Genomic DNA, 16,400 nt, shown 5'->3' on the forward strand with positions numbered 1-16,400 from the left:
TGAATAGAATACCAATGTGTGCGCTGTACAGGAATCGAGCTATTTAAAAATAATTTGTATAAACTATAATGCTTAGCGCAGATAGGTCTGCGCTACACAAAAGCTGTGAAATAGTGCTCTAAGAGTTGTCAAGAGCTGTGGTTTTACATTTTTTTCCCCTCATTGCAAACTTAGCGACTTTCTACACATTATATGGAAGTAAATGACTCTAGCAAATAAAACAGGGAAAACATGAAACAAATACACAGCAAGGTTGCGCTGCCCCAGCCCCTAGTTCCCACGGTCTGCAAATACACCGTGTTAAAGGTGCAGATGGAGACTTGGCTCAAAAAAGGTGTGGAGATGAGGAGTGGGATATGCTGATGGATTTGTCCATTCCTTAACTAAAGTGCCTCTCTCTATATTCTTTTCCGTTTATAGCAGGAGAAATTTGATCTGGCTCAATTTTGGAACTGTAGTTTGAAAATGGCTTTGTTGGGCCGGCCCCATGGCTTAGCGGTTAAGTGCACGCGCTCCGCTGCTGGCGGCCCGGGTTGGGATCCTGGGCGCGCACCAAGGCACTGCTTCTCCGGCCATGCTGAAGCCGTGTCCCACATACAGCAACTAGAAGGATGTGCAACTATGACATACAACTATCTACTGGGGCTTTGGGCGGGCGGGGGGAGGATTGGCAATAGATGTTAGCTCAGAGCCGGTCTTCCTCAGCAAAAAGAGGAGGATTAGCATGGATGTCAGCTCAGGGCTGATCTTCCTCACACACACAAAACAAACAAAAAACAAAGAAAATGGCTTTGTTTTACAGTTTAAGGAATGGACACGTGGAGGGAGAGTCACGTACAGTAGCAGGTTTGTGTAGCATGTCCCTCTCGCCCTTTTTCGCCATCCTCATTTTGATATGGCTATCCTGGTAGGCCTCTTTGCCATTTCCATTTTTAGTTTCTTTCCCCAAAAGCTGTGTGCAGGTAATTCCATGTGCCATTGTTGAAAAAAACCTACTTTTTAGATTGGTGCTGGTGTAAGTAGCCACTTTTCTCTCTTGGGTGTGTATTTTAAAAGTCTTTCGTTTTTTTTTAAATTAATGCCAAAAATAAAAAACATTATAATTTGTAAACTTAATTATATGTCTTGTATCTTTTTAGCTTAGTAGTCAGAACCACTTAGTCTTTAGGTGCAAGACTGTTGTTATAGTACCAAGAAAAAAATGTGTGTTATGAGACTGTACATTTTTTTAAATAGCAATATGCAATAAAGAGATGAATTCATTGGGTGTATGTATATGCTTTCTATGAGTTATTAAAACAGCATTATCAAACTTCTTTGCACATAGTGAATGGCAGCATCCACTCTGTCCACAGACTACCCTGTGCTACCTCTTTCTATAACTCGCTCAATAACCTCTTGGCATGACTCAGAAGTATTATAGTTTCGTGGTGGGGCTACTGGTGAAATTATTCAACTGGAGGTATAGAAAAGAATCGACTCTCAAATCAAAACCTTTTTCATTTTGATGCATTTCCTTTTTAAAAATTAATTTATGATATAGGTCAATATGGGAAGTGTTACCTGTATACAACAAGAAATGTATTATATCTTCTGAAAATTAAGGGCTTTCTCTTGGCCCCACATCACTTTGGCTGCCTGGCCATCCTCAGCCCAATCTGAAGTCAAGCTGAAAACAAATCGTCCTGGTGGTTGATAGAGGACCCAGGCCTTTCTGATCTTTGGAATGGACTCATGATGTTCTTATAGTTGCTAACCATCTTGTTTTTCTCTAGTCACTGGATACTGCGTGGTATCCAAAGGCTACTTTGTTCTCTTACACTGGCATTCAAATGGAGAGATCCTTCTGCATGTCAGATTTTATTTTCCATCCCACAAACTGAATGTACTGCTGCCTGTTTGTACATTTGAGTGTGGAGCTACATACAGAACCACCTAGACCCTCAGTTGCCCTTGATGTGTTGATAGAAATAGGGAAAAACATGAAACTTTCAGATCGTTATATTTACTTTCATGACTTCAGTTTCCCCAAAAAAATCATCACTGGGGAAAATGTGCTTCTGTTTGGGGGTGAAACTATTCGATCCTTCCAGGACTTTGCCCCTTTTCTATAACCTAACAGGTTTATGTGAGGCAAAAGGATAATCTTTATTAAACTGGTTTGGACACAATTATTCAAAAGACTGAGTTCTGAAAGGGAGAATTTTTTGTGAGATTTTTTTTTCAATAACGTCAGCGATTTCCTATCAAATGGAAAACCTAAATTAAGAATTCTCAAAGTTTAACATCTACTAGATACCATTCGGTTCCACAGCACTCACTTCGAGAACCACCGGACTGTGTGTGGCGAGGTAAAGGCAGGGTTCTAGGAGCTTCTTGCATCCGAGTTGTTTGTGGACCATCGCTATGTTGAGTGAAGTGCTCATTTTCTCCATGTGGTCTGTATATTGGTTTACATCTCTAGATCCCTCTTCTCCTATTAGTATGGATTCTACTAAAGTCTAAAACCCTGCTGAGTCCATAAGTAAGAGATGGCTTAAAATCTATAAATTCTGTATCTTGGAGAAAGTTTGAACCCCTAGAGGAAAGAATTCCTTGTTTATAAGGATTTTCATGTTTTCCATAGCAAAGACCAATCAGAATTACTTTTTATCCATCTTGTAAGGAAAACATCAGCTCCAACCTTTGCTCTCTTCCCTGACATGCTTTTGTCTACTGCAATCAACTGTGTTTCCATGGTTTCAAACAAACAACATGAACACAGAATTGCACACTAGGGGTTTTTGACAATGGAGATCCTTATTTTAATCAAACCTTGATATGTTTTTGTTTTTCATGGGAAAGAGAGAAGTTCCTAAGTATAATTTTCCCAAGTCATTTAAATAAAACATTTATTCTCGCTGCTTCTGTGCCTATGTTTTCTTTCACTGGGAGGAGGAAGAAGCAGTTCTTTACTGGTCCTTGGTACCATCTCCCATTTCATTTACACCCATTATGGTCATAGGGGAACATTTCTGTGGCAAAGGAATCTGCAATACCCCTGCGCTGGTGAGCATCTCTTGTTAGTGTCCTCCGCCCCTCCCCTCACCCCTGCCGCTGGTGTAGAGAAACTTTCCTAAGTCTAATGAGATTTGAGGGGCCACCCTGACTCTCCTAGGATGGAGAAGGTGTCCAGAGAGATGATTATGATGCTGAGCGATCACTTAGGAGGACAGGCACAGGGGAGAGAAGGAGGGCCTCCACCAGCTGCTTAAAAAGAAAAAAGTCCCTGTAAGCATGGCCCAGAAACTTCCCTACCTCAGGTTAAGTTGCCCTACTCCCTTGCACATATCCCCTTCAGCTTGACTCCCTTTGATGACTTTTGATGCCCTTTGACTTCCCCAGTTGATTCACATCTGGGTATATCTCCAAAAAACACCCCAACAGGGTAGCTTCTCATTATACTTCCCTGGACTTCCATTCAGACCGCCACCCTTCTCGACTTCAGCCCAGTCTCTAAAACCCCCTCTCTTAGACCAATAGGACTTTGCTGTCCATTCCCTAGCTCTTCACTGAAGACGCCAGGGGCTAGAAATAAGAGGAAAGACTGGTCACTGGTGAGCTCATCCCACTTTGGCAGTTCGCATGACAAGCCTTTAGGATTTCCAGTTTACGACAGTTTCTGCAAGTTGGCTGTCATTAGAAGGCTCACAAGAAGAAAGAGCCTGTCCTTCCTCCCTCCCTATCTGCCTTGAAACCAGCTTCATGAGTTACTCCACCATCATAATGGCCTCATTATTAGGAATTCTCTTAAAATACCTTTTGCAGGAAACAGTCCTCTCCCACCACCTTGAATGTGCGATACCTGACCCAGAGGTGCAGCAGCTGTTTGGTGACCTGACATTTTTATGGCTGGTGAGTTCACACTGAAAGCTTGGCTTTCCAATGTCTGCTAGAGGCACAGCTGGGAGCAGAGTCATGCAGGCCCTGTCTCACTGGGGTCGCTGCTAAAGGATTAATGCCGTGGGGAAAGGAGCCTCCACCACGTGATCTGGAGAAATGATGCTCTGAGGGCAATTGGCACTGACTTTCCTGACTAGAGTGCGGCAGAGGTGAGCCTGATGGAAGCTGAAACTACCAAGAGTCATTGAAGTGCTCCCCACAGAAGACTGCTCCCAAGTGCTCTTGAGCTGGTCTCTAAGCCACACACTAGAACCTGAGAACTCTGAGTTCCAGAGCTGTCTATTGCCCGCAGACATGAGCCGTGACCCTCGGCGAGTATCCTCAACACCTCTTTTGGAAGCTGGGCAGAGCAGTTCTAAGACTTTCCATTGTGAGATTCCTCAGTCCTGCCTCTGAGGCTCCCTGTCCCTGGGTGCTGGGATTCACTGCTGTCAATTTACTAACTAGAATTAAACCAACTAGCTGATTGCACTGTTCATCAGCCACAGCCCAGAAACCCGCCTCCGCCCCAGCTGTTTGGGAAGGGGAAAGGCAAAGGGCAATTGCTTAGAGCAGATTACATTCAGCAGTAAAGAGCTCATTCCAGTTTCCTTTTGTTTTACCAGGTCACTAGGGTAACGCTGATCCTCGGAGCCCCATGAGGGCTGCACCGAAACCCCGTGCATTGATTCAGTCATAAAATGTATATCATTAACATAGCTTATCCATGCAGAGGTTGTGGCGACCTAAGCAGTATGGTTGCTTGAGGAGGAAGGAACAAATCAAACTAAATGGATGGGCCCACTGCTCTCTTCACTGGAGTGGCCACAGCTGGAGTGCTGTGTTCTCACAGACTCTGCATTTTAAGAGCAACACTACCAAACGAAAATGTATCCCAATGAGGATGTTTAAAACTGACTCCAAAGCATCCACTGACAGGAAACTTTTAGCCTGCAAAACAAATTATGAAGGAGCTGTGACAGCTGGCCTCAGGTGTGTAAAGAGGGAGACTTATTCTGTATTTCACCAGAAGACAGGGCTATAACCAACAGGTGAAAATCACCAACAAATTGATTTAATTTTCCTTAGCCTGTAGAGGACTTTCAAACTCCTTTAACTAACCAGCAGTTGGACAGGCTGCTTCACACGGTACTGAGCATGCCCATCCTAGAGGCATTCAAGCCTCTAGACCGGAGGCCCAGAGCCTAGCTGGCCATCCATCACATCAGGGATGTTGTCAGAAGTTTGCAACTAAGTGGCAGGTTGGATAGGTGATTCCTTTAAAACTTTTTATTTGGGAATAAACTTACAAAAAATTGCAAAAGTAAAAACAGCATAAAGAGCACCCTATGCCCTTTTCCCAGATTCACTTATTGTTAACATTTTGCCCCATTCGCTTCATCATTGGTTCTCTTGCTCTCTCTTTGTGTGTGTGTATGTGGACACATTTTTCTTCTGAACCTTTGCGAGTAGGTTGCATACATCATGGCCCTTAATTCCTAAACACTCCAGTGTGCATTTCCTAAGAGTAGGGATGTGCTCTTACATACTTCAGTCCATTTATTAACTTCATAAATTTATGTTGATACTTTTATTTAATCAACCATCCAATTTTGGCAGTTGATATAACAATGAATGTCCTTTATAGCATTTTCCCCTCCAGAAAAGGATCTAGTCTAAGATCAGATACTGCATTTAGTTGTCATATGTCTTTTGCCTCTTAGACTCTTGAGCCTTTCTTTGTCTTTAATGACATTGACATTTTTTAATAGTCCTGTGGTAGGCAGAATAATGGCCCCCAAAGATGTCCATGTCCTAATCCCCAGAACCTGTGACTATGTTACTATGCATGGGAAAGGGCTTTGCAGATGTCATTAAGCTAAGGATCTTGAGACAGGAAGTTTATCCTGGGTCAGACAGGTGGGCCTGATGTAATCACAGGGTCCTTAAAAGAGGGAGGCAGGAGGGTCAGGGTCAGAGAAGGAGATGTGAGGATGGACGCAGAGGTTGGAGTGATGGGATTGCTGGCTTTGAAGATGGAAGGGGCCACAAGCCAAGGAATACAAGTCCCCTCACCTACTTTTTTAATTTTTAACTATAATTTTCCTTTTGTTGTGTTTGTCTGATGTTTCTTGTTGTTAGGCTGAGGTTATGCACTCTTGGCTGGAATACAGCATAGGTGGTATCAGGGAATCATATCTGGAGGCACACAATGTTTGTCTGTCCCTCATAGGTGACACAAATTTTGATCACTCGGTCAAGGTGTCACCCAATTTCTTCCCTGTAGAATTAACAGGTTTTTGTTTGCTCTTGCAATTAATAAGCAGTCTGCTTCTCACTAAAATTTCCCCCTAGGTTTAGCATACATGGATGATTCTTGGCTCAACCAATCTTTACTATGATGGTTGCAAAATGGTGATAGAGTTTAGCTCCAACACTCTCTCCACGTTGACCTACTGCATTCTGCTGCAAGCAAGCTCCCTCCCTCCTCCTCCATTGGTAACTTACCTATGATCAGTATGGGCTCATGAATTCCTATTTCTTCCAGTGGTTTATAATTCATTACTGTACTTAATTATTTTTATGCTTTGATTATTCCAGATTTGACCCAGGGAGCCCCTTCAAGCTTGCTCCTGTGTCCTTGTAACATATCCCATTTTTAAAAGCATTTCCCAATTTTCTGGCATAACAAAAGGTTCCAGCTTTACCTTGTACCTACGCTGCCCCAGCCTTGGGGTGGCCATTTCTCCAAGGGATTCTGATGCCTTTTAGTGGGAAGAGTATTAGAGACTGAGATTAATTTTGCTTCTTGCCCCTTTCCACAGACAGAGTGAGGGAATGTATACATGTACCTCTACATATAACACATATACACACAAATACACATGTGAACATAAACATGCATGTACACACATGTTTTAGAAGCGATGATTTCACACCAACACCTCAAATTCTCCTCCACCCCCCCAGGGTCCTCCCTTGCCTCCCCCATTCTGTGTTTGTATGTTCCTTCTTCCACAGTGAGAACCCTAACTCCCAGCCATATCAACACATTTAGTCATTTGCTCAACTCTATATTGAATCTAAGAGAGTTTCAAAATTGCTTCTTACGTAACACTACAAAAAACGAACCTACTACAGAGCACAGAGGTTGATTATACTTTTTCCCTCTTCTGCTTCCCCTCCTCACATCCCACTGTTCCAGACTGAGATATATCATTAAAAACTGTATTCATAAATTACTTGGATTGGTTCTTTCTTTTTTCCTCCCCCTTCAGTATTGTTATAGTAATCATTTGAAATACACTTAGATTCATTTGTTTCTATTTTCTTTCAGTTTTAGTTCCGTTTTGTCCTCTTCTCATTCTCATTGATTTAATTTTATTTTTCTTTTTTTTTTTATAATTTTATTTATTTATTTTTTCCCCCAAAGCCCCAGTAGACAGTTGTATGTCTTAGCTGCACATCCTTCTAGTTGCTGTATGTGGGATGTGGCCTCAGCGTGGCCGGAGAAGCGGTGCGTCGGTGTGCGCCTGGGATCCGAACCCGGGCCGCCAGGGTTCGGTGCACTTAACCGCTAAGCCACGGGGCCAGCCCTAATTTTATTTTTCGAATATGTAGACTACCAACACGCTTTCAAAGTCGACACTATATGAAAAGCTATACTTAGAGAAGTGTCGCTCTCTCACGTATCCCTTTGACTGCACCCTCCCACCCCCCACCCTACCTTGTAGGTGTCCAACTTGAACGTTTTCTACTTTATCTTTCTTTTGCAATGATAAACAGATATATGTATGTTTACTTATTTTTCCTTCTTTTTTGCACAAAAGGTAGCATACTACATATGCTCTTTTGCAGTGAGCCTTTTACACTTAAAATCTGATGGAAATCACTGAATATAATTCATACAGATCTTCAAGTGCATTCTTTTTTATAGCTGCATTGTACTCCATTGTGTACGGGTAACAGAGTTTACTCAACCAATCTCTAATATTTTCCAATTACATATAATATTGCAGTAAATAACCTTCTGTATCTGTATTTATTATTGTTGGAGGTATTTTTCCAGTATAAATTCCTAGAAGTGGGATCACTGAGTCAAAGAGTAGACACATATGTTATTTTATTAAAGATTGCTAAATTGCTCTCATAGGAATTGTACCATCTTGCATTCCCACTAGCAATGTCTAAGTGTACATAACGAATTCAATCAGTTCTCACAGTCCACTGTTACCACCCCGGACAAACCACCATCATCTGTCTTCTAGATTACGGCCAAGGCCTCCTAACTAGTCTCTTGGCTTCAGTCTTCTTGGCTTTTCCCTATAGTCTATTCCTAACACAACAGCCAAAGTGATGCTTTCAAGATGTACGTAAAATCCTATCACTCTGCTTAAACTCTACAGAGGCTGCCTACCTCACTTAGAAGCAAATGCGACAGTTCTCTCAATGGCCTCCTCAACCCTAGATGATCTGAACACCAACCCAGTACCATCACCCCTCCGACCTCATCTGTCCCCACTGCTTTCCCTCTTCCTCCCTTTGCCCCAGACACACTGGCTTCCTCTTCTTCCTTGATCATACCAGGCACTCACCTACGCAGAGCCTTTGCACTTCTGTTTCCTTTGCCTGAACACTCTTCCCTTAGATACCCCATCACTTTCTCTGTTGTCTCCTCCAGGTCTTTCTTCCAATGGAACCTTCTCAGTAATGACTACCTTGCCACTCAACGTGCAATTACAACCCACGCCCATCCCAGCACCCGTCCCTTTCTCTGCTCTGTTTTTCCTTTTTCTTTCTTTCTTTCTTTTTTTTTTTTGGTGAGGAAGATCGGCCCTGAGCTAACATCTGCCAATCCTCCTCTTTTTTGCTGAGGAAGATTGGTCCTGGGCTAACATCCATGCTCATCTTCCTCTACTTTATATGGGACGCTGCCACAGCATGGCTTGACAAGCAGTGCATCGGTGCACCCCCGGGATCCAAACCGGCGAATCCTGGGCCGCCGCAGCGGAGTGCACGCACTTAACCGCTTGCGCCACCTGGCCGGCCCCTCTCTGCTCTGTTTTTCTTCATAACACTTATCATCATATATTTTGGGTGTCGTTTGTTTATTATGTCTCCTGATCCGACCCCGCCCATTAGAATAAAAGCTCCATGAAGTCAGAGATGTATGTCTGTTTTGTTTCCTGAGGATTCTCAGCACCCGGCACCAGGCCTGACATGCCGGAGGATCTCAGTGAATGCTTGTTAAATTGAGTGAACGACTTCAATATATCTCTCTCTTTAATAGATCAAATATGCAAAAAAATGGAGATGATGTGAATAATGCAATGGATGAGGTTGACTTAATAGATGTATTTCAAACAAAGATATATTTGAGAAGATAAATCTCTCTTTTCAAATATTTCTAATGGCAATTCTTACATTTTGTGCCAAATAATTCTTTGTTGTGGGGGCTGTCGTGTGCATTGCAGGATGTTTGTCAGCCTCCCTGGCCTCTACTCATTAGCACACATCCCCAAGTTGTGACAACCAAAAGTCTCCAGACATTGCCAGATGTCCACTGGGGAGTAAAATTGCTCCCAGTTGAGACCCTCTCACCTGTGGTTACATTCTTTAAATTAAGCGATACATATACAAAAAGAACAGAATTTAGTAAAAGTTTAAATAAAAAATATCACAATGTTTTGGGGGGAAAATCTTCCAAGAAATATCGGGTCAAAAATTAACCAAAGCTACATCTAAGATCTATTTATAATGGAGTTGCCAGATAAAATACAGGACACCCAGTTAAATTATAATTTCAGATAATAAATCATTTTTTATTATAAGTATGTCCCATGCAGTATTTAGGACATACTTAAACACCAAAAATTTATCTATTGTTTATCTGAAATTCAAATTTAACTAGGATCTTATATTTTTATTTGCTAAATCTGGCAACTCAACAAAATTATGTATATGACATCACTACATATAAAACTATAGCTACTACACACAGCATACAGCCCAAACTGTATTCAAAGGTATACGTACCTTTGCATATACCTGTATGCAAAGGTATGTTTGTTGATGCCTTCATTTCTTAAGAAGAGAAATGACTAAAAATGAACCAAAAATTTAACTTAAAAATGAGAAAATAACAAAAGAAAACAAAATAAGTAACCTAAAGGAATGTCTCAGAGCTAAGTTAATTTGAAGGAAGAACCCTTGCCCACTCTAGTCATAGCCTTGCCAATGGGACTGTAACACTCCGAGACCTTTGATTCTTGAGCAGTGCTGGCTACATTCTAATGATGCTCTGCACCCACTCACCTGTCTTCTAGGCGCTCTGTCTGTATCTTCTGTTGATGTCTTTCTCCTTTAGATATATTACCACATCTTTGTCTTGCTGTATAATGACTGTCAGAGCTTGTCTACAGCTCCGGGTCATTTGACTAGAGGAAGCTCTTTAGTCACAAGTATAGACATTCTCGTTTAAGCTGGTGACTTTAGAAAGGGCCTACTTTATATCCATTTAGTTGATTTAGTTAGATTAACTGAGACCTAGAGAATGTCACTGTCCCTCTTATACATTATCTTCCAGCATCTTTACAGATGAGTCCAGTATTTGCAAGGCATTTCTTTCATGCTTCCTTTTAGATATTTTCAGGAGATGGCAATGCCTCCCTAAAGGCATCAGCACCCGAGACATGAACCTGTGGACTCCCTGAAGGAAGCGATCCTATCAACTAACTTTGAGAACCAGGATGAGGACAAAGAAGTAAAGTCTATTGTGTATGATCTGCTATCACTGTGTTGTCGTTTCCTGAGCAACGTTCTTTCTTATCAGCAGCGGCTCTGTTGCCAAATTTCAATTTGAAAGAGCATTACAAGGGCAAAAAAATCCAAATCTTTATGTAGTATTTCCTAGGTAGTAAACACAGGATTTCCTGCATCTGAAAGGACTTCAACAAATTGCCTGTTCCTTCAAACGTGGCCTGGCGACAAATTTGGACACTGTTCCGTTAGGCGCAGATAACCTTGCTGATTGAAATCTCCTCCAGCTGAGCAAGGGGTTTTGCCAAGGGTTCCACAGAGTTCACAAAGCTGTCCAGTGAGCTGGACACACAGCCCTCCTGCCTGAGTGAGTTTTCATTTCATACCGATTTCTCCTTGGTCTTAGTATTTCACACAGTAACACATCTCCCCACGTAGAGTCTAGAAGGGTTGATCCCCCTTTTCTTCTGAGGGCCCAAGTGAGCAGCATGGCGATGAGTGAAAAGGTAGCTAGGTAGTCAACGCATGCATTTGGTTCACTGGTTTTAGAAATCATGAGATGGGGGAATTCTGAGGGTTGTCCCTGAGTTTTTGAACAGCAGCATTTGTTTCTGGGACAGAAAGGTAAACTATCCAACTCTCAATCTCCAGAGGAAGGAAGTGTGTTCAACGGAGGGGCAGGAATCTCTCCCTCTCAGACATAATTCTGGTCACACCAGGGTTATTTGTAAATCTGCATTAGAAACAGTTCCTGTCCCCATTTCCCATTCCTAATAAGGTGCCTGTGATGAACCAAGTGAGTGGAATTCTCCCCCCAACTTCAGCCCCTCTTTGTTTTAAAATCCTTCTTTAGTGAGTTACTTCCGGAAGCATGTGGTTTCTCAATTCCCAGTACACACTGCTGGCCTGAAACTTATTTGTACTTTAGTCATCGCGATGATGTACCAGAGAGTCATAGCAACCACTCCAGTTTGCCAAAGGACGAAGGATGTACAGGATTTTAATTATATATCAAAACTCGACAGAAATATGTTATCTGTGCTATTATGTGGAAGTCACCAGAGAGGACACCTTTTCAGGAAAAGCCAGGGTAAATCTTCAGAGTGAGCATTTGTAATATTTGTAATATTTCTACCATGTTGCCCCAGTTGCTGTGAAATATAAATACCAGCTACGTACCTGGACCCAATCCCTAGGACATGTCCGTATTCAAGGGATACAGATTAGCAGCTTCAGTGAATTGCCACCGTTTGTTTTGTTAGTCCCCTGGGCTTAGTTGTTGCGAGTCCGAGAATACCTATCTGTTCACCATGTCTCCAAGCTTTCATGAATTTATGAAAATGAATTCACTAAAATATGACTGTATAAATTTCCATGATTAACATTTGAGAGGAAATTACCTTTTAGAATAATAATAACTACTATTAAGGCCAGGCACTGTAATAAGCATTTCCCATAAAACAAACCAATAAAAACCCAATGACATATTTTACAGAGGAGGAAACTGAGGCTCAGAAAAAACTAAGAAATTTACCCAAGGGCACACAAAATTCAACCATAACCTGACCAAAAAGTCTGAGCCCTTAGCAAATATTCAATAAATAAGAAATTGCAAAAGACACCGACATTATCTACCCCCTTTTTTTTTTTTAATTCTGTGTTGACACTGCTATTCTCTGAGATTAAAAAGTGAAATTAGATCAGAGCCCGCAGCTAGCTCTCTAGGGCCATTTTGGCTCGCTATTGCAAGTGGGGATTTTCTAATAACAGAACAGTAGTCCTAGAATCCTGGGGTCGAAGGGGCCCTCAAGGACTGTAGTGGACACATGCTTTAGTTTCCTGCTATCAACTCCTCCTTCTTCTGCTAGCCATCCTGGCCCACCAGATGTCAATCAAAAAGTTCCCACCCACTAGATCAAGGGGTGGACATGTGACCAAGCAAGGCAGTCAGAGCGGAGGAACACCAAGTCTGGTTCCAGTGACAACCCCTGAAGAGACTGCCCCTTAGTCCTTGCTACCCAGAACTCAGGAGCTTGTCTGGATCCAGGGAAGCTTGGTTCTTCAGCTTTCTCTGCAAAAATTTTCCCAGCAATTCTGAAAACTGGCCAAAGTCAGATTCTATTGCTTGGAACTGGAGAATCCTAACTGATGCAAATATCTAATCTGGGGTGTTCAAGGGATGGAGGGGCCCGGCCTCCACTTCTGCTTCAGCAAAAGGGCTCTGTTTGAAACCACAAATCTAGTCCAAGCACCCTTAGTCCTTGGTAGCTCAAACTTGACCATCTAGCTCAGTCCCTGCGGCCTTTAATTTTGGCTTTTATAGTCATGTATTTTGCAAATGAATTAAAATGTGAGGAGAAAGTGTCACCTTGGGAGTCCCTTTGATCTCATCACTATTTTCACCCAGTCAAGACAGATGTGGAAACAGCTGCCATCCCAACTCATCTCCTGTTGACAACATTTTCAAACCTGGTTTCAAATCACCTCTGAACTTTCCTTTAAACAATGTATGACTATCACCAAATTGTAAATGGACAATAGCATACTTGTGTACTTATTCAGCATTGGCAGTTCTTGTTATGTCCTACTCCATGCCTGCCAAAGAGATTTGTTCAATAATTTACTCTTTAGTTATTAAATTTGAAATTTATAAAATTGTAAGGGACCATTCCAATTCAAAACTAAATCTAAAAAATCTGATCAGAACTTTTAAGTTACATTACCTGTTCCTCACACTCTCCCCTCCAAAAGCACAAGAATCCAAAGCTCTTTGTGAAGCCAAAAAAAATAGAGGCTCAAATCTGACCTACAGCTTTTTGGTTTGAGATTGAATGTAATCTTATGTTTAAGAGCAGATGTCTGTCCTTTTCTCTCAAAAATAGGTTTAAGCTTTTTTTTCTATTTTGATAAATGAGGTAAAATCAATGTGAAAAATTGAAGGGCATCTAAATAGTCACATCAGGGTTGGGGTGGTTTTCCAAATTCTAGTTGGAAGGCTTATGGCATGGTGGTTGTAGCATAGTCATGAGGATAGGAACAAATTGAATTCCAAAAGTTCAGATGGGAATTAGTTTTTAAAATTTGAAATATATTTTCCATTGGAAATCATGTTTAAAATGATAGCCATGTCCTCAAGTTTAGCCTACAAAGGGCTTTCAGACTATTCTGACAGTCTCAGCACTAGAGTAAATAGTGCTCGTTTATATGGAAAAGAAAGGAACCATGTTAAAAATGACACCTTTCTTTGCCCCTCCCCCTAGCTCCCTAGTGCCCTTTCCTTCCCTAGGTCTCCCCTGGGGTTCTGTCTCTGGCTTGTACTTCCCCCAGGTGTCACGAACCTTGGGTCACCTGTAGCAAAATTACATCACAGGCTTATTAAAATGAAAATTACTGGGGCGGGCCCAGTGGCATAGTGGTTAAGTTTGCATACTTCACTTCGGCCACCTATGTTCACAGTTTCGAAACCCAGGCTCAGACCGATGCACCGCTCATCAAGCCATGCTGTGGTGGTGTCCCACATACAAAAAATGGAGGAAGATGGGCAGAGATGTTAGCTCAAGAGCCAATCTTCCTCAGCAAAAAGAGGAGGCTTGGCAACAGATGTTAACTCAGAGCCAATCTTCCCCACCAAAAAAAAAGATTTTTGTAAGCCCCACCTCTTACATAGAAATTTCTAGAAGTAGGGCCAAGGAACGTCATTTTAAGCAGCTCCCAGTGATCCTTTTACACACTGTGATTTGAGAGCCACTGCCCCAAGTGTCTTGGTCCTAAGTGCCTACTTCCATCTCCACCCCAAATCCAAATTCCTAGTCACTCAAGCTGGCTAACCTCAGCTCAAGTGAAGGTGAAGGCAGTAGATTAATGTGTCTACTCAAGATTGGGGGCAGTGTCCTCAGGGTTCCTGCCTTTTTTTCTTTCTGTGGAAACCTCTGACCTGAAGATAGTCGTTTTAACATCTAGATTTATTTCTCTTCAGATAGAGACAGAGAAATTTGTGGGGGGGAAATTGGAATTATTATAGAGATAGCTTTTCATCCTACTCTTTAAAAAACTTGATAAATGTATTTTCCCACCTGTTAGGTATTTTGTGACAACAGAATTTTAAACAACTGCCTAATATTTTAATTTTATTAATTTGACAAGTTCCCTATCTGTTGAACATTTATCACTATTATAAGCAAGGCTCTGATGAATATTCCTGAATATCAGTATTGGACAGAATCTCTAATTTTTCCGTTGGGGTTCATTTCTGGAAATAGAATTCATAGTTTTGCACTACAGATTGCCGAAATGCCCTCTGGAAAGGGCTGTACCATGTCACACTCCCAGCAGCTGGGTGTGATAGTTCCCTTCTCTAACTACACACCATCAACATTGAGTAATAGCAGGATTAGAAAGCTTTTAGGCACTTTTTTCTTTTATAATTATGATGATTCAAGCTATGTCTTCCAAGAATAAAGAGGTAAGGAAGAGAGAGAAATTGGAGTGGGGCAGAGCCCTGGAGTGTGAATCAGCAGCTGGGTCCACGGACGTCGTGACTGTCAGTCTCTCTGAGTCTCAGGGAGCCACACCCCTAGGGAGGCTGGTGCATCATGAGGCCATAATCTAGGCAGAACCACTCACCTGGCGGCGCCTCGCCTACATTTCCAGGGAGAGTTACTAAGTCAGTGGTTCACACATGTTAGTTTGGACAAGAATTACACAAGGCAAGAATTACAACTCAGTTTCCTACGTCCACCCGGAGATCCTGATTCAGTCGGCATGAGGTAGGGCCGAGGAACTTTCCCCACGTGAGTCCAACATAGGTGGCCTAGGGCCTTCGCTGGAGAAATATTAAACTAAAGGAGGGGAAGAACACCTCTGGAGTGCCAACGCTATAAACCCAAACTTATTTTGTCTCAGGAAGTGACTCCAGTATTTCTCTTTCCAAGAGGACTCCACTCTGAATAGTTTCACAATATTATAATGATTCTTTGCTCTGTTCTGAAATGGACATCTGCACTCGGAGGAAGAGCTCCTTGAATGATGTGCTGCTGTGACCGACCTGGCTTTCGGTCCAGCACTGGGGCTGGAGGTCTTCAGCTGTACACAATTCTAGTTTGCAAGGATGGTAGAGAGACCTTAGCTGGCCATCTTTCCCTCCCCATCCTCATGCACAAGCACTAACCTGGTTTGGTGCTGGGTGGCACTAGCCAGAAAGCAATGGTAGCAAATGCGGGCATAGACTTTTTGATAGCACATTCTTTTGTGGTATAAAGCAGCCCATGACATACAGGCTGTAGTGTGCAAAGTCAGAGACCATGTACCTCTTGACCTCTGGTGAAAGGGTCCCGAGGCCAGGTCTCCCCAGCCTGTGCAGGACCTAGAAGAGCGGGAAGAGAGTCTGCGTTAGCATCCAGGCTCCACATCTGCCAGTTCCAATTACCATCAAAATGGATATTCAAAGGGTCTCTGTCAACATTGCTTAGATCTAGAGATCAAGTTCAAGGCAGATACAAAGAGTTTGCAGAACTAATGTACAAGGAAAGCCTTAACCTCAGGCAAAGTAGGTCGTTACCCACTGTTATGGGCTGAATTGTATCCCCTCAAAATGTTGAGGTCCTAACCCCTAGTACCCCAGAATGTGACTGCATTTGGAGACAGGGTCTTTAAAGAGGTAATGAAGGTTAAACGAGGTGACTATGGTGAGCCCTAATCCTGTAAAATTGGTAAGAAGAGGA

The sequence above is a fragment of the Diceros bicornis genome, chromosome 24 (genome assembly GCF_020826845.1).
Source record: "Diceros bicornis minor isolate mBicDic1 chromosome 24, mDicBic1.mat.cur, whole genome shotgun sequence".
NCBI classification, from domain to species: domain Eukaryota; kingdom Metazoa; phylum Chordata; class Mammalia; order Perissodactyla; family Rhinocerotidae; genus Diceros; species Diceros bicornis.